This window comes from Athene noctua, chromosome 1 (genome assembly GCF_965140245.1).
Source record: "Athene noctua chromosome 1, bAthNoc1.hap1.1, whole genome shotgun sequence".
In the NCBI taxonomy this organism is placed as follows: domain Eukaryota; kingdom Metazoa; phylum Chordata; class Aves; order Strigiformes; family Strigidae; genus Athene; species Athene noctua.
In genome coordinates, this window is record NC_134037.1 from 120,194,170 (window position 1) to 120,221,966 (window position 27,797).

Sequence of the window (27,797 nt, forward strand, 5' to 3'; positions counted from 1 at the left end):
GGGGGAGAGCTGGGGGAAGCCAGGTAGGGCCCGAGACCATCCGAAAAGCGGGCGGGGGCCATCCGGCTCCTGGCTTCCTCACTCGTGTCCCGTCCCCCCACCCCCCGCCAAGCCGCGCAGTCCCCTCCTCCCGGGAGCTGCGGCCCGGCCCCGGGGGGAGCTGCGGGGGGGACCGGGGGGCCGCGAGGGCTCGGCCCGGCCCGCGGAAAACTTCGGCGGGGAGCGCCGGGCCTTTCCCCGCCGCCGAGCCGAGCTCCTCGCCTCGGGGCGGGCCGGGCCCGAAGCGAGCGGAGTTTGGGGAGCGGGGAAGCGGCGGAGACGGGAGGAGAAGCCGCAGGGGCGGGAGGAGGTTTGGGGGGGGTGGGGGGTGGGGGGGTGGTATATTAGAAGAGAGTGGCGGGACCTCGCAGCTTTCCCCGCGGGCTTCTCTCGCCCGCCAGCCCGGAGCCCCCTTTCCCCGGCAGCGTTCCCAGCCCTGCCCGCAGCCACCAGCTCTTCACGAAAGCGAAACGCCGGCGGCGGGCAACGGGCTGGCACCGGGGGAGGGCGGCGGGGGGGCGTGTGGGGGGAAGCCGAGGCAGCGGGAGGCACCGAGAAGTGGCTGGAGTTGGGAGGATGCGGCAGCGGCGGCTGCAACTTCGCCGAAAAGAGACGGGAGAGACGCAGAGGCTGCCGGCGCGGGGAGGGATCAGGTTGCAGTAGAAATAAGCTCCGGAGGCGAAGGGGCGTTTGGAGCAAAGTGCGGCTGCGAGAGAAGTGCGAGGGGGATAAACCGTGCCCAGGACGGAGGCGGAGAGACGGCGAGGAGAGAGCTGGACGGGAGGCGAGGCGGGACGAGCAGCCGCCCGCCACCGTAAGAAAGATTTTTTTTGAACGCGCAGAACTGCCGCCGCCCCGGGGAACCGAGGGGCCGGGGCCGGGCGGGCGGCGAGGACCCGCTGGCAAGGCGAGCCCGGCCGCCGCCGCCGCCGGAGCTGTCAGAGCCCGGGGCGAATCGCTCCGGCGTGGGACGGTTTCAGCTTCCCGCCAGCAGCTTCTCCCCCCCCTCCCGCCTCTCCCCCGGCTCCGCCCGCCGCCGGGCAGCCCCGCCGCCCCCCGCCCCCCCCCCCCCCCCCTTCGCAGCGCGGCTGTCAACGGCGGGGGGTGGGGGGAAGCAAATGCCGGTCCTGCGGTGACTTTCCGGGGCGACCCAGCCGCAGGTGACAATAGCCAAGTGCTCCCGGCTTGCGGGCGCCGTCTCCGTGTTCCTCTACGAAGCGTCTATAAGCAGGCGCGTGTGTGTGTGTGCGCGGGAGAGATGTATATACGGGGTTTGATTTATCTGTAATAGCACGTATAAAGCTTTTCAAGGTGGCTGCAATGTAAAAAGTAATGACTTTATTACCCCTGAAAGGTCCTGCGGTTCACACTTAACAGTCCTCTGAATTACAATTCATTACGCAGTTGTGCGCGCTCTAAAGCCAACCTGCATCCGAATACCTATCTGTGGTTGTTCCCGATAAATAGCAGGCAACGTTTCATTGATTTTCTTGAAAAAAATCATAGCAAATTAAGCACTTAGTTACGACTAAATCTGGTTTCTCATCGCGCCGCTCTCGAGATTCCAGAGGTGACTTCCCAGACCGCATCTTCAAACCTACAGTCAGGAGCTAATTTTCCAGATGCTTTCATGAATGGCAGCGAGGATGTTCCTACCATTAGCGTGCCCTTAATTCCAGCACCGTAAAATGCCTCGAATTAAATGGGAACTCGGTGCCTTAAAAAAACACAATATTTCATCCTGGCTGGATAATTATTAATATTAGCATTTGATCGCAATGTGCTCCCCCCGTCGACAGCCCCCCCCCCTCCCCCCCCCCCCCCCAGCGCTTCGCATTGTCATGTGATTGGAGGGAGATAACAAACCTCAAGAAAAGAAAAGGCGTCAGAAGACATTTTTAACACGGCATAACCGCAGATTAATAATGCAGGTGGGTTTGTATTTTATTGTATTTTTAGGGGAAGGGAACGAGGCTGTTTAACGAGCAGTCGTGGACACAAAGTAACTATATTTACAATCCTTGATGTGGCTTTCGGTGGGTAATAAATTATGACAATATTAAAATTATTTTCTGGCAGCCCAGTTAACTGTGCTGGGGACCGTAAAGCCCTTACTGATTCCATTTATGCCTTGTAATTACGGTCCACGGGCTCTCTCTAAACCCTTTGGTGTATATTGTGTGTAAACTTTTAGCTAATAGACCTTTTTTTGAATGGAGGGACTTTTCTCCGTACTTCCTGCAGTATATATTCTGTCTCTGATCTCTGTATTTAATGGCCAAGTCCTGGTTTATGCTTTATAATGTGTTGACAAGTTTTCTAACAGACTTTCTGAAATAATGCACATATATTCACGTCGGTTAGAAACTCCACAGTATTTTTAGAGTCGAGTAGATCTATATCCTAATGCACTGAGAGGGAGTGTAAATCATAGAGGATTTCATAGCCCTTTCAGTAGTTTTCTGTATGAAGTATGAGCAGCGTGGCCTCCAGACGTAACCTTTTAGAAAAAAAGACAGTGCTTTTATTTTATGGTGTAAAGTGCTTTTAGCTTCAGGGCTCTGAACGTGAATGTGGTCAACAAACAGCTCTTGCGAGGGAGTTTGCTCCAGCCTCAGCCCCAGCGCTGTGGCGCTGCCTTCGTGACGGAGGGGGGTGTTACAGGGCCACCTCCGGCCGCAGGACCATGCTACCCCCCCCTCCCCCCGAGACACGTTAACCCCCGAAACGCCGCCGTCCCTTCGCTGGGGGGGGGGGCTCCGCGCCCCGTCGGGTCGCCCCCCCCGGCAAGCAGCCGGGTGCTCGCCTTGGCCCCGACACCCCGGGAAAATGGCGGGGGGGGTGGGGGGGGTGGCCCTCGGCGTTACCGGAGAGGATGCTGATGGCGGGGTCAATCTCACGGGGGGCATCCCCGGCTTGGGGGGGGGCAGTAAGCAGCCTCCGAGCTCGCCCCGGGGCACCAGTGGCAGTGACAGGGCCAGGGTGAGAGGGTTTCAGGAGAGCCCTGGGAGCAAGGGCGATGCACCCTGCCGTTTCCCCGCTGCACCCCACATCGAGCTTCTCGTGCTTCATGCCCTCTAGTCCCCACTTCCAGCACAACGGCCACCACAGCACCTCTTGTCATCTGCAGCCTTCCCTGCACCTAGTTCACAGCGGTGTCGCTCCACTCGGTCAGACTCGCGTACCTAGTGAGCGTGGCAGGTAAAAACTGTTAGAAATGCTCAGATACTGACTGCTAACCCTCAGAAATGTGAGCGGGAGGGCGGGTGGAATCAAACCCAGACCAGCACTGAAAGACAGCTCAGTGATCAAGCTTTGAGGATTCACACAAACTTGCAAGTCGCCTTCTGCTCCTCCACAACCTCCTTCTGCCCAAGCCATTTGAGCTGCTGTCACCCCCAGCCACCTTACCTGCTGCTCTTTGGCTACAGACTGCCAGTCCCCAGAGCAAAGTCAGCCAGAAAAAACGTGGCCCCACGTGTCCGCCGTGTGCAGGCAAACTCCGAGGTACTTGCGGAAGCCAGGGCCACGGTGGGTTTCAGGCTGCCTACGAGGGGAAGCCAACCTCGGAGGAGGGTCTGTGTCCCGATGGGAGTGGCTGTCCTGACTCAATCTGTCCCATGCCAGAGCCCCAAGACAAGAGCTAATGGCCTGGAGCAGCTGAGGACAGAGGTGGGCACCCATCCCACTCTGCCGTGCTGGGGCAGTGACCTGCAGCAGCAGGGCAGAGTGCCCAAATGAGAATATTTACACCGTAAAAATTAGTGTAACATTTAAATCTGCCAAAATGCATCTGTCCCTCTTCTCACGCCTCAGCTCTCTGCCTGAGAAACAGCATGATCCTGCCTCCGTTTCAACGTGTGAGATGCTTAGAGGTTGCTGTGGAAAGGGACACGAAACTGCCTGAAATTGAGACGTGTGGCCTTCCCCCATCTCGCAGGCAAGCACATGATCCTCCCGCACAGGATTGGGACCAGAGGCGCAAAGGAGCGTGACACGGTTCACGCCGCGTACTGCTGTCCCTGCCTATCTGCTCATTCAGTGACAGACTTGGCAGTGGGTGAGTTCAGCAACTTTGGTGGGCAAATGTTCCTGCATCGAAGCTCCAACTGTCACTCATTCGGAGCAGAAATCTCACTTGCCAACTCGGTACAGAACATTAGGACCAAATACAAATTCCAAAATTCTGCCAGTTCTCCAGAGCTGGGCTGCATTGCGTGACGGCAGATCGCACGGGGTGCCTTCCGAAACCGTCCTGATAGTCTCAATCAGGCGGAGGCAATGTGGGTGGAACTCTTATCATGCCAGGCTGACTCCCCGTGAATGAGCAGAGGACTTGCACATTCTAGAAATAGTACGTACATCAGTATTCCTGCATGAGAAACTTGGGCACGCTGCTTTTCCTTTTCTCTCTTTTTTTTTTTCCCTTCCCTTTTTAATAAAGGCTCAAAATAAACTCCGCTTCTGCCAGCGCTTACTAGCAAGCACAGCGCGCACAGCAGCGAGTCCATGCAAGATCACAAACATCTGAGCGCCAGGTGACAGACAGATTTCGTTATCAGCTTGCCCTAGGCAGGACCCAGAATAAAACCCTGAACTTGGGAAGACTTTTTCCATGGCTTTCATCAAGGTCTGGGATTTCAGCCTGTCTCTGCTTGCACAGCATCCAGCACGATGGAACCCTGGACCGTGACTGGACTTACTGGGGATGACTCTAAAATAAATGGCACAAAGCACTCAGGAAACAGATTTTCAGATAGCAAAAACACTCCTTTGAAGCATACAAACAGTTTTGCTGGGGCATGGGCAGGCAGAGGAAGGCACTAATAAATGCCCATAAAATCTCACCTTTAATCAAATGTCTGATTTCGGCCAACTGGTTTTAGTTTGTACTGCTCTTGTACTTACTTAGCTATTTGTCATTTTGTATTTTTAATATTTATATATATTTTTATAAGTAAACACATAACACGCCCGTGACAGTTTCTATCCTAGGTTTCAAGGCAACGTGATTTAAACTATGTGCATTTCAAACCTCCCCGAGCTTGACCTATAATGCAAATCCATACAGTCTTAATTATAGCAGCACCAGCAGCTACCGCACGAGTGAAATAGTTGAGCTTTCGTTACTAAAGAGGCACAGTAGTTAAGGTCTGTCAGCGCTCCTGTTACAATCCCCATCTTGAAGAGGTTATAACTTGGGCTGTGTAAATTTGATTGAGCTGAAACTTGGGACTCAAACTGTCAGTCCATATAGGGAATTATCTTATGAATAATTGGCTAACCCATTGCTTGATTCACAGACCTTTATAAAACGATTTTTAATGGGTTTTAATGTTTTTTTCTTTTGCTGACATCTAGGGTATGAATTTGGTACTTCTAGCTCTGCTGAAGCTCTCTACTGAACAGTGTATATATAGGTACCCAATTTAAAGCTGCGTTCACGGGGCGTACATGCCACACTTCCCCACCTATGTGTACCCATACACCCATAAGAGACCACGAACAAGAAATGGCATGTAAACCTATCTCAGAAGAGTCTCCTAAATGTGTAAGATAAAGACAACATAAATGCCTCAAACAGGAGGGAGCTAAAGCTCATAAAACGTGTCTGATCTGTACATGAGCTGCGTCAGGACACGCTGCCAGTCACACATCTGTCAGGCCCCTTTATACCAGCCATCACACTGGGAAGGGAAGACACTGAACACACAATCCAAAATACAGCTTTGGCACGTTACAGTAGAGTGTATAGATCAACTCGATTACCTTATAGATGCAGCAAGGCCAGCTAGGGACAGGAAAACATCTGGCAGCGTGTTGGTCCCTGTTACCCTTTCTAACGGTTTCTCAGAATCTTTTCAATTTCTTGGGCTTTTTCTTCGCCAAAACTATGTGGAAGGGAGTCCCACACGTGGGCTGGCATCAGAACAGCCATAACGATGGTACTTGGAAAGAGATGAGCCATGTGGCTTTCAATGCTGAGCATAAGTTTTAAGTATCACTTTGTATTACAAAGGATTTGACTGAGAATTGCTCATCATAACACTTTTCACTAGTTTTAAACTTCTGTTTATCAGAGATGGGTTTTGTCGCCTCAAATCACACTAAGCTGGAGCATGAACTGTTGGTTAAGGAGTGGGCTTGGAATTTTCCTTGACCCTAACAGGCAAAGATGACAAGCCTGGGGCTAGAAACATGAGCCACAGGCCATGAACAAACAGATCGCCCTCACAGAGCCAGACCCCACAAGTTTCCATGCCCATCTCACCAAAGGGTTACAGAGCAGGGACACCTTGCTGCACGCCTGAACTCAGAGCAGCATCTCTGCTGGTTTCAGCAAGAGTTTTGACCACGCCAGGCTGCAGCCTTGGCCTCTCTCACTGCAGGTGCACTGGGTGTGCAGGTCATTCTGAAACAAAGCACTATGAGAAGCCAGACTCCTCAGCAAGGTGTTCCACACATCCAACATTCATCAGGGCTCACGGAAACTGGTGACAGCACAAGCACAGCAAAGCTGGTCTTTTTGAGTCACTGCTGAGATCCCAAGTCATTTACCTAAGCAGGTCACTATCTTCAAGCCTATGAGCAGCAGAAAGCCAGGTCACTGACACAAACATCTTTTTTGATTCGTTTTCTGACTTCAGCCGCTAAGTTTGGGGAGATGCCTAGCTAGGACAAGGTAAAGAATTACAGCTGATTCAGGCCACAGGGAGATTGCAGCCACCAGCATAGAGGCAGCTGAGCTCAGAAGGGATGAGCAAGCTGCACGGATAGGAAAGGCTAAGCCAGGCTCCCAGCCCTTCAGGGACAAATTCTTGGTGAGACTCAAACCAGGAACAAGCAGCGTGTAAGACAAGGGTTAAAACAGCAGCACGTCCAGCAATGGCACAGTCACGCTTCATCTCCAAACTATCATCATCAGCAAAGAAGGGCAGAACTGAAAAGACCTGGTCCAGTCCTGACCAAATCAAATGTGTAGGGCAGCTAGTGATCTTCTAGCACAGCAGTTGGTTATGAACGAAATCTTCTTGGGATATAAGGAGAAGATTTACACACATCTGGGCAAGATTAGATCCAAGTGGCTCAAACTCTCCCTATGAGGAGATCTGGAAAGCCCCACTCTGGATGTGGCAGGCAGGAAAAGGAGGAATTGCAAATTTTGTCTGGAAGAATAAACCCAACTATGCCTCAAATCAATTAAAAAAAAAAAAAAAAAAGTAGAATAACAAAAATAATTCCCTAATCTGAGAGACCCAGTATCAACAATCAAAAAGAAGTTAGTTGCATTGAGAAAGCAGTTTTGCTACACAGGATGAGGAAAGATTTAGTTGTTTTCTTGCATGCTGCTAAACGCAGTCCCTTCTTCTTCCTAGCATGCTTGGCGTGAGAGACAATAGAGAAGGACAGTGCAATAAAAAAGGATTTTCCTCCTCTAACCCTGCTCAATATATCCCTTACCAGAGGAATCTACTTGGCCTTGGGTACTGCGAAATTCTTAAGCACATACTTATCTTTGGGCACATTGGCTGTACTTAGGTGCTTAAAGTAAGCATGTACTCAAGCTGTGCTCTTAGATTGGTACCTTAACTTCTTTTGTAAATAACTTCTATTACATTGCTTTTTAGAGCTTCATCTTTTAGGCACTTAGAATGCATTGAACTGAAATTTAACATACACCGTCATCATTCTCTATAGTCGTTTTATATTACTATTTCAGGTGACATTTAGGTTTAGCTTTTAGCTTTGGCAAAGAAGAAATGCACATGCTCTGCAGAACACGACACTGTTTGCGCGAGGATCCAGATGAGAAAGAATTAATTGTTGAGATAGCAGAGAGCTGTTTCTGCATTTAAAAATAAGGACAGCTTTACTGTGGATCTGCTTCTTTGCCATATTTATTCTGTGCAAAATTTCAACTTGATTGTTACAATGCTTACAATACTATTTTAATGCAACTCTCTGTAGTCAGAAGAATATATTATTATATAGCCCAAAGCTGCACGGACAGATGCAGCGGTGAGAGGTAGCGGGAGTGGTGGTGAATAACCTGTGATAAGAGCCCCCTTCTTTGAGCAGTTTGGATAGTTTTGCCACCATTTGTTATTGTTGGCACGTACAATTTTTACAGTACAGTATGAATTCTGACTGCAGTGAAAAGAATGCTTTCTGCCACCAGTAGGAATGAGATTTCATTCAATTAAAGTAACATGCAAGTATATTGTATAGCATTACATAGAAAGCTGATGTGCATTAAGTATGAATGCTGGGGTTGGGGGGGAGTTATTGTACTAATGCTATTGTTCAGCAAGCAACTATTCCCCAGCATTTAAGAAAAAAAAAAAAAAAGCAAGGGAAATTAAATACGGGAATCAGAAATATGTACAATGTTTGATATTACCATACTGAAATTAATGTATTCACAGTTTAGACTTTCATTTGCCCTGTTGTGTTAAGTTTCACAGCATCCTAGCGCCGAGAGAGAGAGAGGGGTAAACAGATGGAAGGAGATCTATAGGCTACCTCTGCTGAAATACACCACCCTGGGACATTACAGTGATAGGGGCTATAGATAAAGGCAGGGTAAATCCAGGCCCTATCACAGCACCAGTCTTTAAGTGCTATTCCCCACCAGCAGCAGTGAGAAATTTGGTGTAGGTGTGGCTGGAGAGATGCATTCCACTGCGATCTCCCCTCCCCAACAGCTCAGAAGGGCTCCTCAGCATGGGGGGAGAGCGAGCTGCAGACCTCCTGGCACCCCAGTTCATGCTGCCCAGCACCAAGGGTACCTGAACGTAGAGGGATGTATGGGGACACAGGCACAGCAGTTCCTCCGAGGAAGGTCAAAAGTATCTCGGAGCCGAGGTGTTATCTTAGACAGCCGTCATACTTGGAGCCAATAAAAATGAAACTATTCTCTATTGAGACCTAATTAGCTTTTATATTCAAAGCCTTACTGCACATTTGTACATTGCTTATGAGTGGGACTAAAAAATATATGTACCATGACACTATACTTTTAAAGTGTCTATTGAATGCTTTTCCCATTCTCCAAGGATTGCCTCCGCCTTAGATGTATACATTCAGTGAATATGACGAGGCTAATTATTTTTCCCCGAAATCATCAGCACTTGTCTCAAGCACTTTGCACAGAAGCTCGGTCCTCGCATCTTCAGCCTCAGAACTTAAAAAAAAACCAAAACAAACCCAAAAAACCCCCATAACTGCCTTCAAATTCTAAGACGGAAAAACTGGCAAACAAATTTCCTGCCACGGGCTTTACGAGGCAGTTCCGTCAGAGCCCCTGCGCACGTATGAGCCTTTTTTTTTTCCTTTTTTTTTTTTTTTTTTTTCCGAGGGGCTTCTCTATTTTTCTGTTACCTTTCCTGCCTGTAAAGCAATCACGGAGAACGGCAGGAGGCACCATAAATATGCAAATTGCTGCCAGATAACTGGTTTCGCTGGTTCCGCCTTGGGAAGCGGCATCGCCGCCGCGGGGGGGGGAATCCGCGGGCCCCTCTGCGGTCGAGCCCCGCGGCTCCGTGCCTCCTCCGCCCCTCTCCGCGGCTCGGCACGGCAGGGAGGAAAACGCTCCTTTGACTCCCGCCGAAACTCGTCCGCCTTCGCCCTCGCTCTCAGCCCAGCCTTTTTGTGTGCGTCCGTAGGCTTCTCCGCTTTATTCGCGAGGGGTATCGGAGTCCTTTCCATTCGCCCCGAGAAGCCCTGGCAGTTTGATACTGCCTCTCTCTCTCTCATTACAAGGTCCAGATGTTGGTGCCTCCATCAGCTGAGAGGTGCTCCAAGGTGCAGGATGGGGACAGGTCTGGCTCATCCCTGCGCGGTGTCAGGAAAACGTGGGGACGCTCACGCGTGGACCTGGAGTCTGAAACACGTGCCAAGGCCCTCTCTTTTCTAACTCAGCATTTGAGGGATTAAAAGTAGCCACCGGCTGCCAAGTTAAAACGAAGTGTAATTCACAGGTAAAGGTTTGCAAAAGTGTTCAAGACCCTTTTAAAAATCACACGTTCGTCAAAACCATGGGCTGAGAATTTGGGTATTCAAAAAAACCCAGCAAAGTAAACAAAACAGCTCATTTGTAAGTGTTGAGATGTGCTGTAACTTATGCACCAATATTCCTATCAGTATGGTGTTGGCCCCATATAACACAATAAGATACAATTCAGAGCCGTGACGGTCTATTGAATACATAATACGCGTTTTTAAAATTGCCTGGAAACGTATTCATACGGTAAAATCTAATGGTTCAGGTGGAGCTTTTACTCTTGATCAAATCATAAAAATTGTTAGAGACCACTCTGTCATCTCATTGCTCACCAGCCTCCATGAGAACTGTTTTACGTTCCTGTTTAAATAGGACAGGAGAGCAGGAAGGAAAACATAAACCACAGAAGAGTTACTACCGGCATTAACTTTGAAGCCAGAAGGCAGGAGAGCTGAAAAAGCAAGCAGGGGAATTTTCTTCCTCACTCCTCACCCATCGATGTTTCCTATAACTGAAGCCTCTAGACGAGAGATCCCATTAGGACAAGGTTGCGCTCGCCAAACCCCGCAGGCTGACTTGGGCAAGGTGTCACCCGTTCTGCCTCCAAAATACCTTCTTTCTGTGGCCGTAGGTCTGCTGGGGCAGGGGACTAGCGCGGACGGACAGGGAGAGGCTGTGGACAGATGAGACTCCCTGTGGGACGGAGTAGGTGGCGATGGCCTTGTCCGCGAGAAGGAATCTGAAGGGCAGACTAGCAATAGTAATGGTGATTACTATTAAAGCGCAGAGCTTTTCATTACTGGAAACTTCAAATAACTCTCCTGAACTATATTTAAGACATTTTTTTTTTTGATGTTAACTCCGGGTTTGATTGCTGGAAAAGGTTGACTGCTAGAAAAGGAAAACCAGTGCAGTGCACAGCAGTGGGGAATCGAAGCCCTTCTTTACCAGAACCCCTGCCATATACGTACTGTCACTCACCTTCCAGACACTCAGTACAACCATTCAATCTATTGAATCAAGAGACTGTTTGATCTTATCTGCATCTGTGAGCTGACTGTCAACCTGCTTAGGCTGCATATTAAATCATCTATAGTAGCTGTATCAAGCTGGGATGATCTGTTAATTCTAAATTTATTAACCCTTAGAGTGCAGTCATCATGTTTAATCTAGTGTAGCCAGCATTTATTTTACTAGACTAAATCCTTCTTTAAGATATGCCTGTGCTGTAGGTTAAAGAATGGATAATGCAGAGGAGATGGTAACTGGGAAGAGCTCATTTGGATCCCTGGAAGCCAGCTGACAGCATCGCTGCTCCAAACACATACGTGTGTGCTTACGTCCCGCTCCCATGTCCAGCGTGGGGGGTATGTGTACACGCCCAGCAACATTTCCTCACAGAGTTTTGCCCGAGAGAAGAAAGAAAGAGAGAGGCCTTCAACAATGCCTGAGTCCCAGGCCTTCACGAGGACTTAAAATCAAAACCCCAAGCGACGGCACACCACCGCAAGGCGAGTCGAGAGCGGCTGCTGGCACAGTCCTGGGAGGACCCGCCACCAGACCTCTCCTCCAAGTCAGGTCCCACTTCTCAGCCCACGACCACCGTCCAGATCAAGTAGCAAACATCCTCAGAGAGCAGAGGACCACGGGCTGCACAAAGTCGCTGCGACCCGCGGATGTCCAAACGTACCCACGCACAGACGCGTAGACCCGCGCAAATAATTTATACAGATACGTACGTACGCATCGCTGTGTTAATCCGTTCGTTCCACACACACATCTCTCCCTGCCCCTCTCTCCTGTTATCTATTATCCTTGCACGTTGCCGATGGTATCAACATATTCACAGCTTTTATTTCAGTCGCAAACTGCTAGGCATGCTTCCTTTTTTGGTAATCACGTGCCCGGTATCTCTCTAATGTAGCTTAATAACAATTTTAGCATTCAGATGAAGCGATTTCATTCTGTGACTGCCTTTTCTATTAGATTTGATTCTGAGAAGCCCCAGTGGGTGCCTCCGAGGCAGAGATCTATCTGTGAGGCTGCAACCGATTCAATAGCAGCCTGAGCTAACCTTGACCTTTCCCTAGACCCTGCTCCATCTGGTGCCAGCCTGGTCCCCCCCTTCTCCTCCTCCTTGCTTCGCAGTCAGCATTGATCAAGGCGGAATCGAGCGTCTCGCTCTCCCTCCAAGGGCTGGGCAGTCGCGGAAAGGACAGCACATTTCAATATATGGAAATGATCGAACGTCTTATGCAATCATAAATCTACACAGAGCCTCGTGATTTGGTATTTCATTCACCTCCAAAGATTCTCCCCCTCTCTCCCTCCCCCCCCCAGCAGGGATTTATAAACTATAAGATAACGGCTTTCCCCAACACCTGGAAATTATAAAGCCTGCTCTTTATTGGGAACGAATGCCTGGCGATTTCACCCGATTTACTTTGCCTTTTAGTTACTCCTTTGCAACTCACTCGGCTGTTTCCCCTGCGTGCTTGGCTTATTTAATATTTTTTGTCACGGTGGGTCGTTCCCCCACGCCCCTGCCCCGTTTCGGCAGCGGCCCGGGCAGGGAACGCGTTTGATGCCGCCGTGGTCGCGGCGGGGCGCGCTGGCTCAGCGGCCCGCAGCGCTCCCCAGCCTCCCCGCCCCGGTCCCGCCGTCTCCGCGTCCCGTCCCGCTCCGGGCGGGTCCCCGGGAAACCAGCAGCGGCTCCTGCAATAAATACATCAGCGCTTGCCACTTGGGCACCATCCCAGCACCGCTTCGTTTTCTTCTCCTTTTCCCCGCGCTGGCGCTCGGCTCTGCGCTCCCCCGTTTTCCGCAGAAGCACCCCGGTCCCCCCCCCGCCCCCCGGCCCGAGCACAACGGCCGACGGCTTCGCCCGGCTGCCCCCCGCCAGCTTCGCCTTTCGGCGGCAGCTGCGAGGCTTTGCTCTCCGGGGGGGGGGGGGCCCTCGCTGCTCCCCAACCCACGGCGCTTCCCTCCCCACTACCAATACGATTTTTTTTTTTTTTTTTTTTTTTTTTTCTCCCCGGCTCACCTACGCACCGGGGCGCTCCGGGCCGCCCCCCCTCCCCGCCTCCTTCCCCTCCGGAGCCAGAGTGATGCTGCCCAGGTACCCCCCCCCTCCAGTCGCTCCTGCGGTGTGAGTTACATTTTTAATAGCTGCCAGCGTGGTTTTTCTGGGTGAGAAAGTGTGCTTTGCTATCCTTGCGTGGCTCCTCCACTGCCAGGGCGTTTACAAGCAATAATTTTATTTTTCTTCCTAAGAATTCTGACTTGACCGCATTTTTTTCGTTGCGTACCAGCCTTGAGATTATATAAGAGATTATGTAAAATTATAATTACAAGATAATCTATGCAGGCTCTAATGATTATATAGTTTCCTGCATATCTATAGCTAGGCACACAGCACATATGTTAAGAGTCGGTTCTGCAATATTTGCATAGCCAACACTTCTGGCTGGAGACGCGTCATGGAAAAGGAACACATAGATATTTGACAGTACATATGTACAAGGGAGATATATTACTTAATGGGAAATGGTATCTCGAAATACATTTCTCTCTGTTTTGAGGAATTTGTTTTGCTTTATCTCCCCGGGTAGTAAAAAATAATAGGAAGAAACTGTGAATTACATTGAAAAAAATAGATATATTCAATTTGTCAGTTTAATATTACGCTTCCTTTCTGCAATGCTACAAAGATTTAGAACATTTCCAAAACTTTCAGCTCTAATCTGTGTCTCAGGTTTGTTTGGAGGACCTGCCACCACATGCCAGCTAAAAATGAGTGTCAATTAATAATAAAACCCACTCTTCCTTACTTCTGCACTCATATAATTTAATAGGTTTTGATAAAACCACGCATGCGATGGTGAGAATTTTCCAACGCGTGCAGTATTAACAGTTTTCATTCTAAAGCACCAAAACTCCCTGAAATAGAACTGCTGCATATTTCTTTGCTTTCCCCAATGGCCATCTACACATATTATTACACACTTAAAGAATATTCAGCTCCTTAGAAAGCATGGTTTGTTCTACCAGGAACAGAGTTGGTGGAAACAACCTCAAATCTAGGCAGTTAGGGTAAGTACACTGCATTATTTGTGACCTTCAAAATTAGAAATAATTTGAAACAAGAAGTAGGAGAGTTTTTAGCTAGTGTTTTCCACGACACGAGAAGAACCGGAAAACAGTCGCCTGTCTAATGCAACAGGATTCATAAACTCTTTGCTTTCGGAGCTACCTGAGCAACCACATAATCTCTGCAGAAATGCCTAAGCGTGGTTTGTTGCTGAAAAGCATATTGTACTTATTAGTAAAACGTGAAATGGCTTAAAAAACAATTTGAGCTATGAATTGCCATCTGCTCAATGGGGGGAAACAGAAAGTAACTGAATATATTTTCTCACCTTTTTTTATAGTAACATAAACAACACTCCAGAACACTATAAACTTCGAGCTGTACGACAGGCGTTGGTACAGTTCATCCTGCTTCAGGTCAGGACTTTGTCCACACTATTAAACGCTGTTTCTTTTAATTATCTGCAAATGTCCCAAAGTATTTTTTTTTCCTCTGTTAAATAAGATGTCCTTTTTAATTTCAGGGTTTAAAAGTCTGATCCTACTTCCCACATGATTGTCTGGAAACTGTCCCTGATAGAGAGCTAGCCTGAGATCTGCGCGTGCCTCTAGATGGAAATATGGGTAAAGCAGCACATACAACTTGCTCTGGTTCTCTGCAGAGAGAACCGGGAGGGGAAGAGGGAAGGGTTTATGTTACCCAGCTTTTATTTAGCACTTTGCATCGCTAGCGTCCACTGCAAGAAAAATTAATTTTTGTCCTCTCTCTGCCCCTCCCCTTTTTTTGCAGAGAAAAAACAAGGAACCAAAGGGGGCTGCTTCCTCCGGTATCGAGCTTTGCCAACGCTGACAGCACACTCCTCCAGCACCTACAAACTCGGTGGCCTCCCCGAGTGCTGTGGGGGCAAGGATCCAAAATCAGCTTGGAGAACAGGGAGGCCTCTGCCTGCCGTGGGAGAAAGGCCCCAGAGCGGGGCAGTTGACTGCCCGGGTTCACACCGGGAGCTGGACTCCCTGTGAGCGCTTCGGGGAACCCTCATTCCTGGCAGCTGCTGCTGCTGCCCGAGGTTCACCTCACCAGGCAAACGCTACAACAAACAGAACAAAATAACATATTTTTTTTCTTTTTTTTTTTTCTACTTATTCGGAGTTGCTGCTTTGCTGTCTTTCAGCTTTACGCACCTGGGAAACAAGACTTTTTCTAACCTGTTTGTTCCATTTCTTGCCTAACAGCAGCTCAGATAACCTGCCCCCAACACCCTGCTCCTACCAGCAATGAATGGGAGGGGAGAGCATTTCTGGAGTGCAGGGAGCCAGTCAAACCGAATGGCCAGGTTCAGGCACGTGGAGGACATGAACTGGAAGATCTTGACTTGGAGTGAGTTTCTCAAGGAGCACGAGGACAAGAGAGCTGTGAATTGTCACAGTTCCATCCCACGGGACAATCACGTGTTAAACAGCGCTTCTGCAATGCAGAAATTGTCTTCATCTGCCTAACGCCTGGTGCTTTCTGCTCCCCACCAGACTGATTTCTCAAAAGCACTGCTTAAAAATAATAACAATACAAGGAGCTGCTTTGCTACTCCCTTGAAACTTGGTAGGAGTATAAATACACTATAAGGGAAGATGGGAATCGAAAACTTAACAGGAAAAGGAAATATAGTGGCATAAAAGTGTTCTGCATCCCTCATGTTTTAATTTCCACCAGTGCCCCTCATAGGGCTGGGCACAGCAAACCATCTCGAGATTTACATGCAAAGCGCGTGAGCTCATTGCCATAGCTGTAGCATAGCGCACGCCTAGGTGTTCTACACCTCACATACAGATCACCCCATAGTATTAAAATTCAAATCACCTGTCCTTTGTCGCTAATAAAAATGAAATATATTAGGGGAAGTTTGAATACGGCGGCTTGACAGAGCATGTCATGTCTCACACATGAAAAAACACTGCCAGTACATGATCAAAAAGTAGCTGCCCATTTTTGTGGCGTAAGATTTTTCTATTTCAAAGGGAAAAATGTGTGCTTTGAGACGAGGTAAGCCTAAACCCTTAAACTCCTACAGCCCCTGAGAGTGCACATGAGGGCAACTCCGAACTCCCTGCTATGCTGAGAAAAACACGTTTTTATGAGATTCCCAGTTTTTCTGTTTTCCTTTTTGAGTGTGCAGAACATCAGCATAGCACAAGAAGCAGTGCTGGAGTTTGACTGGTCTTTCCCTGATGAAGCAGCTGCCACAGCAGCAACCACCCTAGAGTGGAAGTTGCCAGTATTGTATTATTAAGGGTTTGTCAGTGTTTCCATTCTAAACCCAAGCTGTCCTCGCCTAAGTCCCAGAGCCTACTCAGGCTTTCTGGAAAACAGTGTGTCAATTCAGGTAGATAAGCACATCTCCTGAGAGCTGACAGGGCTGGTGGCTTTTTAGCCTGGCCTGGGCTTGGTTTTTCAGGAAAGCAAGAAGGCAGGCAGGCTTTGGGATGGAAAGCGTGTACAGCAGTGCCTCTGCCTTACAAAGCAGTCCACACTAGACATCTGATAAGCTGTGTGCCACTCTAAGAGAGACGCAAACAAAGGACAGGGACTGTCATTAAGGAACCAGGCACAACAGGTTATTTTGTTCTGCATGAATGGCTTACAGTATTGACACAAGGATGGACATTACCACCTCTCCCCGCTGCTCAATCTCTGTTGGAAACTGCACCCCTCCCCTCCTTGAAGGGAGAGAACTGCTTCAAAAAGGGCTATTACAGCTCTAGGTGCTGGAGTCAGAAATATTTGTAAAGCCTGTTTGGTGTGGATTCATGCAGTAGACAGCAAATGCTGTAAAAACTGCCTCCGCTTCTAGGAAGGATGCTTTAAGAAGTTGCCAAGAGCCTGATCCCCAGTAGCCTCAGGGAAAAGCCCTGTAGAGGTGAAAAGGCACACACGAGTGCCTTCTTCCTCCTGAGCTTTGCCTTCCCAAGACCAGGCTAGTGGCAGAGGGAGATGGAGGAGGAAAACTTGATGTGGCCACCGCCTGTGCTATACCTGTTCCGTAGATAACGTGAGGACTTTGTTCCTCAGGACTGTCCATCTGGCACCATTCCTGAGCAATAAAAGCTCACCCACAAAGTATTTTAAAGCAAACAGTTGGCGTAAATGAATACCTTAATACTGCTGTAGCTAAACAACAATACCACAAATAGTAATTACTCTAAAAACACCCACTCGGTTAAAAGAACCTGAGTTCACCTACCAGCTGCTTCAGCCAGTGGGAGACAGGGCCCTGCAGAGGCCGCATGTTCTTCTCTCCCAGGGGGGTGGCTTCTTGTGTCACTCCCCAGCCGTTCCCGTGGCTAATCCAAGCGGACCAACACACTTCCCAGAAGAAGAGGTGTTCCAACAACCCTCGAACCTAGCAAAAAGGTGAGCTGGCCACCAGCTCGATCTCTTAGAAGGTAGATGGAAGTGTATGCATGAGTGTGGGCGCACTCACATATGTGTGCATGGGTGTGTGGGGACAGGCATTGACTATTCCAGAAAAATAGGGTTCTACACTCTCCTGCTTTCCTAAATCTTTTTGCCATCTCTGCACAGATACTCTCCCTGCCTTCATCTAATTTTTTTAAAAAAAGCAAGGCCACTGAACCAGCCTCAAGAGCCAAACACTATCTCTGATAGGATCAGTGCACATCGTGCACAAGAACAATGGCTGATTTCTTAAGATACCTGGGAAAAAAAAAAGCTTTTATCACTTAAGATCAGAATTTGTTTACCAGGAGTGTTATTTAAACTGAGGAATACAGGTAGAAATCTGAAAATCTGACTTAAAGTACTTTGTTACGATCTGTATTATTGTTCTTACGGTTCTCTATTTTTAGGTGTCTTTACAGTAGGCAGCCTCGAGACAACACAGGACGAGATATTCTGTGGAGAGTTGCATCCCAAGCTCTGCATTTCTTGATTTGGATTTTGTTGGTTCAAAACCAGATCCCCCTTTTTTACTTTTGAAACTGTTTACTGTATGAATGTAAAATAATTACTGAAACCAGGTGTATATAAACATTGTACTTAAGGAAGACTTACAGTTCATCAGAGAGCACTGTGTGGAGCCTTTTTTCTTTGTTTTGGTTTTTTTTAGCATAGTACATTCAATTATTTTGTACCATTTTATATAATTTCACCTTTATACCCTCCACCTAAAATGAAAGCAATATCAATTCATAACTGCCTTCTAGTCCAAACCATACAGGTAAAAATTAAGGTCTCTTACTCTCTCCAAGTTAAGTGTATCTTCCACTAAACTTAACAGGTCTTCTTTCATGAAAGCAAGTGATATTTACTGTGTGTGGCTATTTCAGTGAGCTAAATATTTATTGAAAGCTCAAAGCATTCACTGGCCTCATTTTATCTAGTTGTTGCCGTCAGATTAATAAACCCGTTTCCTACTTAAAATGAAAAGAGAATTCAGAAATGTTTAGCATGAAGTGAAAAAAGCAACAAGAAAAAGACTAACAGATACCAGCACATTGCATATTTATTTTGTCCTGTCAATTATTTTTAAAAAATTCCCTGCTTATGGAGGAAGATTTTTAAAAGACCCAGACTGTCAAATAAAGATGTCCACAAACACCAGATTCTTCATTTTTCCTTATTTTGGAAAAAGTGAATAGTGTAAGGGGGGATGGGGGGGGTGGGAGGGGGGTGTGTATGTCCCCTTATTGTACTTTTGCCAGTGGTGAAAAAAAAGAAAAAAAACACGTTTCAAGGGTCACAGAATAAACCTGCATAAAGAGTTTATGACACTACAATGACGCATTTATGAAGCTGAATACTCATCAGTGCTTGCACCATTAGGAAATCACGAATATCAGATGTTCTTCCCAACACCTCAAAGCAGCAGCCAAGTGTAAAGTTCCATAGGTAACAGCTACTCCAGGGTCAGTGGTGGCTCCAAGTAAACACTTTCAGAGGCGTAGACCTGGAGGTAATTTCAATGTGTTTGTATCCACTCATGAACACACAATCACCTATTCAAAGTGTCTGGCTTGGAGTGCAGACAGATGGAGAGCACAGAGGTTAGTATAGCCAGGCCTTGGACTGACCTTTGCAGAGAGAATTAAATCAGTCTGACCTTGTTGCGAAGCCTAAATTATATCCGTAGACCCCCAAATAATGCATCTTTAATACATCGCTGCCCTCTTTTTATCAGCCTCCTTACCTCGAGGGTATCTTGTTTGCTAACTACTGATGTTAAATTGCAGCTATTCATGCTTGCATTTGTGACCTTGGTGGACATCTTGTCACATTTTTCATGAGCACTTGAAAAAAAATATATCAAGAAATATTTATATAGAGAGAATATATAAAACTAAGGTCTTGTTTCACTTAGGCATAAAATAAACATGAATAGGAAAAGAAACCTGCTTCAACCGGAGGGCACTGTATTCATTGTCTAAGTCTAACACAATAGTTATTGTATAATTCTGAGCTTCAATATCATCCATAACCTATCATCTGGACAGCCTGGAAAACAGAACAGTGCCATGTAACAGGATTTCCAGTATCTTAAAACACCTTTTCTTCTCAGATTTTTTTAATATTTCAGGATTTAAAAAAAAATAAATTCAAAATAGTCCTAAGAACAGAGTAACCTCCGTGACACCTGTCAGTTTTGGTAATACAGACCTCTGGACAGAAACAATACCGAGTCTACAGGCTGGGATCTCAACTGGAAACTAGCTGCGTTCAGAGTAGGAAGCGTTTAATTCGCACTTCTGTTGGCTGTAACAGCAGAGGAGCCCAGTGGAAGTTCAGGGGAACTGCATCCCTTCCCACCGGCTAAAAGGCAGAGTTTTGTGGTTTACTGCAACAAAAGGAGCATGAAGAAAAAGATCTTAGTCCAGGATGTTGCTTTCCAAGTACATTTATTCTAAGGTGCATCGAGCTCCTTTTTGGCTTCTGTCAGTCAAAATAAAACTTTGATTTAAACTACAGAAAATAGTTAGGTTTTGTTCCTCTGCAGTTAATTTGGGATTTTGGCTCTGCCACCATCTGTCTTTGTAACCTTGGGCAAGTCACCAAGGCCCACGACAGGGAATCCTCTGGGAATCTCCACTGGAAAGTTGTGACTCAACAGGCTGGCCAAGCCACCATCCACAGGGGTGGCACTGCACCACTTTTGGGAACGGTTTTCCTGGCAGCGGTGAGCTAATTCCGGTGGCTCACCCATCTTGTGGAATTCACACCTGTCCACACAAGAGATGCTTCCAGCCCAGGTTTGGCACTGCCACCTTGCTGACCTCATTCAGCTCTCTAAGCCAACAACAACAAAAAAAACCCCACCAAACTTGCTACCTTTTGCCGAGACAGTTTTCTGCTGTTTTAGCAAGCTGTGTCGAGCAAGTGAAGGGAGAAGTGAGCACCAGAAGCAGCACACAACAAGAGCACACAGCTGCAGGGCAGAGAAGAGAGCAAACCAGTGCAGTACTGATTTAAATCAGTTACAGAACCACACCATTAGATTAAACTGCTGATGAAGGTTAAGTTTGGTCTAATACTTGGCACTGAAGCAGCTGAAATGCTGGAACACGATGCTGTCTCCCAGCTTTGCTCTGCAAGAGGAGCAAACAGATAAGTAATTCCTTAAACCGAGAAAAGCCCAAACCATCAGAACTATTTGCATCTCTGAAGAGCTGCCCTCCAGGGTGGACGACCCTCATAACACCCCTCAGATAGGCTGTTAAGAGGAGCATTTATATGCTAAAATATAAATCAATATTTTACCTCTTCCCTGTCAGATTAAACAGTTTATTTTTGCAACATAGCGAGCTTCATCCCAAACTGTCTGCTATTAACCCTTCAGGAAGCTCATTCCTTAGCCCAGAAACAAGCTTTGGAAACAAGTCAGCTGCTCGGCATCCTGGAGATCCCTTGCTCCAGGTACAGCCTCCCTAGTAGTTTTGCCTGTGCTGAGGGAAACCTGTCCTCAAAAAGTAACAACTGTTAGTCAAAAGCACCAGCTCTGGACATCGCCAGACTCACGACTGCATGCGATGGAAACTCTATGTTGAGATTTTAATGGGACTTCTTTAGCTTACAAGCCTACAGGTTCCACTGAGAACCACATAGGGATAGTCTGCTTGAAAGGCAGAGGTCAGTGCAGCCCAGGGAGCTGTGCTGTTTGCATTTTCTGCCTGCGAACGCGTTAGAAATCCCCGTAAATGGAAGTTTCACATTGTCAAAAGCACACCACAGGGCATGAGCACCAAGCTCAACCATATCTCCTGCAGATTCTGCCTGATATTTTGAGGGTCTTCCAGACAAATACATATTCCTGTATTTCAAGGGACAGGGCCAGCAGCTGACTACAAGAGCAACCAGTCAGTGTCTGTGAAGTCCTACAAAGCCAGGGTTACTGCTGCTGTGGCTGCCACAGAGTGAGTGCTTGAGGTGGCTACAAAAAGCAGTTCCCTTCTGACAGCAGCAGTCTTTCCTCACCTTCTAACCTCTGACAGCTCCAAGGTCACCAAGAGCCTGGTCCCGAGATCTCACGGCTGAGGCAGCAAAAAAATTAAAGCAGTCTTGCCAGCCCTGCTGAGAAGTCTTGCTCCAGCTCTGACCCCACTACTCTTAGTTCTTCCTCTTCTTACATGTGGTTCACAAGTGGTTCTCTAGAAAGTGTGGGGAGCAAGGAACAGAGCCCCTAGGAGCAAGTACATACCTACCTGTGTTTGCCCAGTCACGGAAGAGACAATCACAGGATGGAAAGGATATGGGGGGAGAAACAGGCCAATGAAAAAAAGGTCCGTGTCTTCCAAATCATTTAATCCTCCAGGGCTACAAGCTCCAAAAAATCAAGTCTGATCTAAACAGTCATAGAGGAAATAATGAGTACAAACTACTAGCTGCTTCCTTTGGCTATACAAAGCAAAAAAGCAGCGATAACCACACTATTTGATTCCATGATTTGATTCCTGTGTTACCTTATTTCCCGGAGACTCTAGCTCTGCGTACCACAACATGCCTGTCAAGATGTGGATTTACAGGTTACGCTGTAGTAGAACCTGCTGGTTTTCAGCTCCAATCGACATTTGCTTGTTGGTACTTGCCTGACAGAGTTGCAGTCCAGATTAGGAAACATTTGTTTATGCCCCAAAATCCCCAACATATTTTTCCAGCTCTGTTCCCAGTGCTGAGCTCCATGCCACTCCAGCTCTCTGGTAGTCAGCTCTCACACTGCTTCCTGGTATAAAATTGATTAGAAGCAGCATGAAATGTCATCAAGCTGACCCTCGGGAGGCTGGGCCCAAAAATAACAGATGGGAGAAGTGGCCTTTTGATTAAACTTTCAATTGCCAAAAACTGTACATTTCCCCTCACCATGCATGTGCACACACGTTGTAAGTCAAGATAAGTCCACACGAGCTGCAGACACAACAGCGAATTTAGGATAGACCTATTCTTAACAACATTGGTGTTGCTCAAGTCAGCAGGGCTCTTGCCACCAGCTTCAGCGGTGGCAGGAAAGGGGTCCTTTGTTCCACTTTTATTTCGCATCTTTCTTCCTGGTGTCGCTCAGCTGATACCAGAGGGAGGATGCAAAAGCAACACAGAGCAGGCCCAGGCTGGCTGTTCGTGACATAAGAGCTGGTGGTGGGGGTGGTGGCAGCTTCTTGGGAAAGTGATGCAGGTTTTCAGGCATTCTGTGAAGCCAATGCCAATGTGTCGTCTGGGTGGTGTTGAGTAAGTGCAGTGTGTACCTTTCCAAGGAGCTGCAACCATCAAAAAAAGTGACCAAAAAGCTCCTCTGGTAGGGTCCCACGAGACTCAGGGCCTACTGCAAGGTGACGAATGAGCCACAAAGGTTTTCGGTGGGAAGAAAAACGACAAAGGAACAAACTTGTCCTCATGCACACCTATACTGATACGAACCTCTGATAATACAAATCTGATTTACATATTCATATATTTATATGCCTGACTGTTCCCATTTCAAAGAGCCTTATTACCTAAATTGCTGCAGAATAGCCAGATGCAAGGGAAGAAGGGAAGAACGGAATAGCAGACTTTGGAACCTGAATTTCCAGGCCCCGGTAGCTTTGCCACAGTCTTGTTTGCATAGGTTTTTTACTCTATCCTCAAAGTGCCAGCATACATCGAGCCACCAGTACGTATAGCATCTATGCTAGAGATTTGTAACAAAGCGGCTTGACTAGGGGTTGAAGCACAAATGTTTATGTCTTCAGGTCCGACATTTAGAGCTCATCCCTCACCCAGGTAAAATTGTTGATATCTAGTCAGAAGTCAGAAGCTGCTGCTGATTTGAGAACTGCATACATCAAAATTTATCACCACTTTCCTGGACAGTTCAGCACTGTCCGAGGCCACAACCTGCCTCTGTGGCATTGTGTCTGGGCCACAGCAGGATCCTAGGGATACTTTCCTGCATGTCAGCAGAGCCCCAGTCAGTCTAAAACCATTTGAGGCCTACAGGTGAATGAGAAGAGCCAGGCATTCTAACATATAATGACTACTATTATTCCAAAAACAGGGCTTGAAAGGAGCTGGCAAGAGATAACATGATGTATGGTGATAGGTACTCTCTCTACCTCCTCCCACACTTCCCCTTCTCTCTTTTCAGAGGATATGGGGATGTTGTTGTCTCAAACCCAGTTGTAGTTCCTCAAAATTTGCGGGCAGTTCCATTGCTACACTATCACTTTTTTCTACACTGTATTTCTCTTTCCTTTCCCACTGTCTTCACCCACTGAGCTTGCAATGTGTATAATAAAACGAAAAAAAAGAGTTTCCAAAAGACTTCTCCAGTAATTCTCCAGGATTATCAAGTCCATTATTGAGAGGGTAGCAGGGGAGCGATGGAAAGAAAGAAGAAAAGTCACACATGCATAGTAGGGCACATCTGTCTTTGAGCAGGGAGTCAGGATTCAGTCAGTGCAGTAAGATGTACCTATGCAGAGCCTGCACACCCGCAGCAATTTAAGGTAATATTTTGGTCAGCAGGTGGAGACCCCAAGCACACAGTGGTTTAAGACCAGATTTGAGAGAGGCAGGAATTGGAATTGCATTCTAGGGCTGTTGTTTAACATTCTATGTATGTGAGATATAGAGAACGAAAGAATAAGAATTATCTTAAAATCCCTGCTAAATCATGCCCTGCTTTCTTAAGGCAACCTCGAGCTTTAGTAGTTCAGACAGATTCTCTAGCTGACAATTAATATTAATGGGTAGATTTCACAATGTGGCATTATCACACTGTGAGATGGGTGGGCATACCATCTGGGTTTTGGCAGGTATTAGATGTAATCAAAGGGATTACTTGGCTCAGGGAGAAAGAGAAAACCTTGGGTTTGTTTTGGCTTTTTTCTTCTTTTGTTTGGATGCAGCTCTAGGTGTACTTAACTGTTTCCCTCTTGTCCTTTGTTTCTCGTGATGAGCGTTTTTGCGTTTACATGGGAAATGAGCGCCAGATACCCAACGTATTGTATTAGCCGGCGTCCGGACCGATTTGCCCAAGAGCCTCTTTCCTTCTCGTGCATTGTTGTTTTGGGATCGATTGTCAGCTCGTTTAGGGGTCCGCCGCTGCATTTTGGAAGGCTAAGCCACGAATTTAAATAGTGAAAGAATTTAAGGCCACATAACCGACCAATCGGACCTTTTGCCAAGATATAAGCTGAAAAAAACAGGTGTGTGAACAGATACACCCGCTAAGAAATAGACTTTGTCCTCTTCTTCCCACAAAGCAAATACTAGGTGCCAACTTTCCGGGGGGAGGGAAGGAAATTCCCCTCCCTCCCTCCCTTTTCCCCCTCCCAGCGGGGTCACAACAAGCCCCCGAGCATCAGCAAAAACTAAAGGGAGGAGGTTAAGTTTTAAACTTTGGGAAAGCTATTGATTTGGCAGCCTTTCTCCTCCCTGTCTGTGCCCCAGCTGATTGTAACTAAGTAATCCTCATCAATCTGTGGTAATGCAGGACCATGTTTATTGCTGTAGTAGTTAAGTTGTTGTTAATTTTACACTAAACGGTTGTTATGATGATGAATGAGGAGCTCGGGCTGCCACCCAGGGGACTTCAGCCCATACGACCAACAAAAGGGAGATCGCAAAGGGAAGACGAGGGAAAAGCCAGAGCGCCCGCTCAGTAACTTTTTTCAGGACCTTAAAAAAAAAAAAAGAAAAAAAGAAAAAAGAAAAAAAATAAAAAGGAAGAAGCCGATCTTCAGGTTTGTATTTGAATTTGGATGCTGTGGGGTAAAAGGTGCTGCCTAAGTGTAATTGCAATTCTTTTACATACCGGCTGGGATCAAAGAGAGGAATGAAAGCACAACGACTTCCCGCCCCGGCCCACTCCGGCCTGGCAAAGCAACTGATGGGATCCTGCCCAAAAGCATCACGCTCATTTACTCTTAAAAAAAAAAAAAAAAATCCGTCCCTCTTGGGCTTTTCCTCCGGCGTGAAGGTTCAATAACACAAGCAGCGAGCTGCAAACGCCGGGCATGAATCACCGGGAAGGCTCCGCCACCACCACCTCTTCAGGCCGCCCTCCTCCACACCCCCACACCCCCTGTCGCCGCCGGCCCCCCCGGGTGAGCCCCAGCCCGGGGCGGGGCCGGCGGCTCCGCGGCCCTTTTGTCCCGCCGCCGCGTCCGCGGGCCGGCGGCGCCCCCGTGAGGCGGGAGCGCGGCACTGCGGCCCCGGCCAGCCGCTGGGGTGCGGGGGCACCCCCCGGGCGGACACCCCCCCCCCCGAGCGGCTGGGGCCCGGGGGCTCACACTCACACAAGCCGGACGGCCCGGGATCGGGAGTGTCCGGGGCACTCACACACACACGCCGGGCAGCCGGGGCTCGGGAGCTTCCCCTCCCCGGACCACAGGGGGGGCCCGGCCCGCCGCCAGAATAAAGTTGGGGTGCTGAGCTGAGTCTGATGTAGGAGAAGTATCAGCAGGAGCAGGCGACACTTAACTCCTGCTCTGACCCTTGAGGAATTTTTTCCCTCGGGGGGTCGCTGAGCAGCGCAGGACAGCAGGACAACCAGAGTTCTGCAGAGCTGAACAAGCCCTAAATCCTGCTACACAGGAAAGTTCTTCCAGCATTCCTGGAGGAGTATGACACATCTGTGAGGTGACACTGCACACCTACATGCTGTTTCTCCCCCTTTCTATGCAGCCTGTCCTCTCCCCAAGGAACACGTGCAGAATTGGGGTACATCTCATGGTGCAGTAGCCCAGGGATGTGCTCAGGGAGCCCAGGGGTATTTCCCACCCTGGGTTCAGGCTCACAAAACTCACCCAAAGCAGAGGATGGTAGATCAAACAGGTGCCTCAGGTCCACTGCTGTGACCTTGCTGTGGTTGAAAGTTCGCACTGCTGAGACCACGCAAAGCCCACCCTCCATCCCCACCACCACCCCCTAGGACACATCTCCCAAAGAATGTGCTACAGAGGAGACAGCCCTGGGAGCACTCACGAAGAGGCATCCCACAGAGTCCATACAAAGCCCATCCTAAGCCACCTGCGTTTATCCTGAAGGGTGAGGACCATCAGCAGCCAGGACACATGGCTAAGGTTGTGCAAGACTAGTGAAGTTACCACTGTACCCTCCCACACCAGGTTATACGATTACCAAACTGAAGTAATTGGGATTGTGGTAGGTTCTGTTTTATTTCCTTGCATCTCTGAAGTCTGATGATGGAGACGAATGTACAATTTTCCCAGGCATTGTCGGTCAGCCGGGTCAGGTAGCATTGCATTTCCATTCTGTCAGTGCTCAGATTGAGCGAAAAGAATGAAATGTGGCAATTTAAACAGAAAGGCCCAGGGGGGGGGATAATGAGAGAATCCAGGAGCTACAGAGGTCCCCTATGAAGGTTCAAGGACCAGTTCCCAGCTGGAGAAATTAGAGGCCGAAGTCAGAACGTAAGTTAATCAGGCTTTTCTTCCCCCCTATTCTCATTTAATTTCTTCCCTGCCTGCCTGCCCCAGTCATTCACTAAAGGCCTGCAGGATGAGAGGCTCCATGAGGCCACAGAAGAGGCACAACAGAACACAGCCACCTTCCTGGGCCAGAGCCAAGTGTGTTACTGGGACAGCAGAGGAACCACAGTCAAGATGGGAGAAATAGATCCTGTGCTCCAGGACAAGAAAAGAGCCCTGACTGGGGCTTTTACTTCCCACCAACAGCCAAATATGGGAATGCTTTTAAGGGTGTAATGACAAGAGAGGAGTCAGTAGGTCTTATTATCTTCCCTCCCCATACTCCAGAGGTGGGAAAATATACCAAACAGACCTTCTGAGCTCAACAAGAGCCATAACCAAAGGGCTCAAGAGAGACTTCAGCTGTTTTAGAAGATTATTCTAAAAGGTTATATCTCACAAAACCAATATAGGATAAACACCATCAGTATCTCTACCAGAAAAACACAGTGCCCGTTTTGCCTAAACAACAGGGCTTTTTCCCTGCCATGACAGCACCTCCACAGTTTAGGTTCAGCATCTGCAAGTCCCCCAGTTCTGAGGGGTGTCCCGTAGCAGTCTGCAGCCTCTAGGATTACAGTAAATATCACCAGGTAGAGCTGTTTCTCAGTTCAGACCCCAGGAAATCAGCACAAGCCTATGAGTGTCAGAGGGGGGGGCAGAAGACAAGATTTACAACTTGCTCTGACCTTGG

At 48.0% G+C, this 27,797-nt stretch overlaps 1 long non-coding RNA gene across 2 annotated transcripts; it reads left to right on the plus strand.

The window, feature by feature from the left end:
• Window positions 1–386: 386 nt before the first annotated feature.
• LOC141970350 (uncharacterized) lies at window positions 387–18,654 on the plus strand. Of its 2 annotated transcripts, none has more exons than XR_012635172.1 (4): window positions 387–853; window positions 14,473–14,548; window positions 14,656–14,755; window positions 14,922–18,654. It is a non-coding gene; the product is annotated as an uncharacterized LOC141970350 (long non-coding RNA). The 2 variants fall into 2 exon arrangements; XR_012635171.1 differs by lacking the exon at window positions 387–853 and adding an exon at window positions 11,291–11,777.
• The last annotated feature ends 9,143 nt before the right edge of the window (window positions 18,655–27,797 follow it).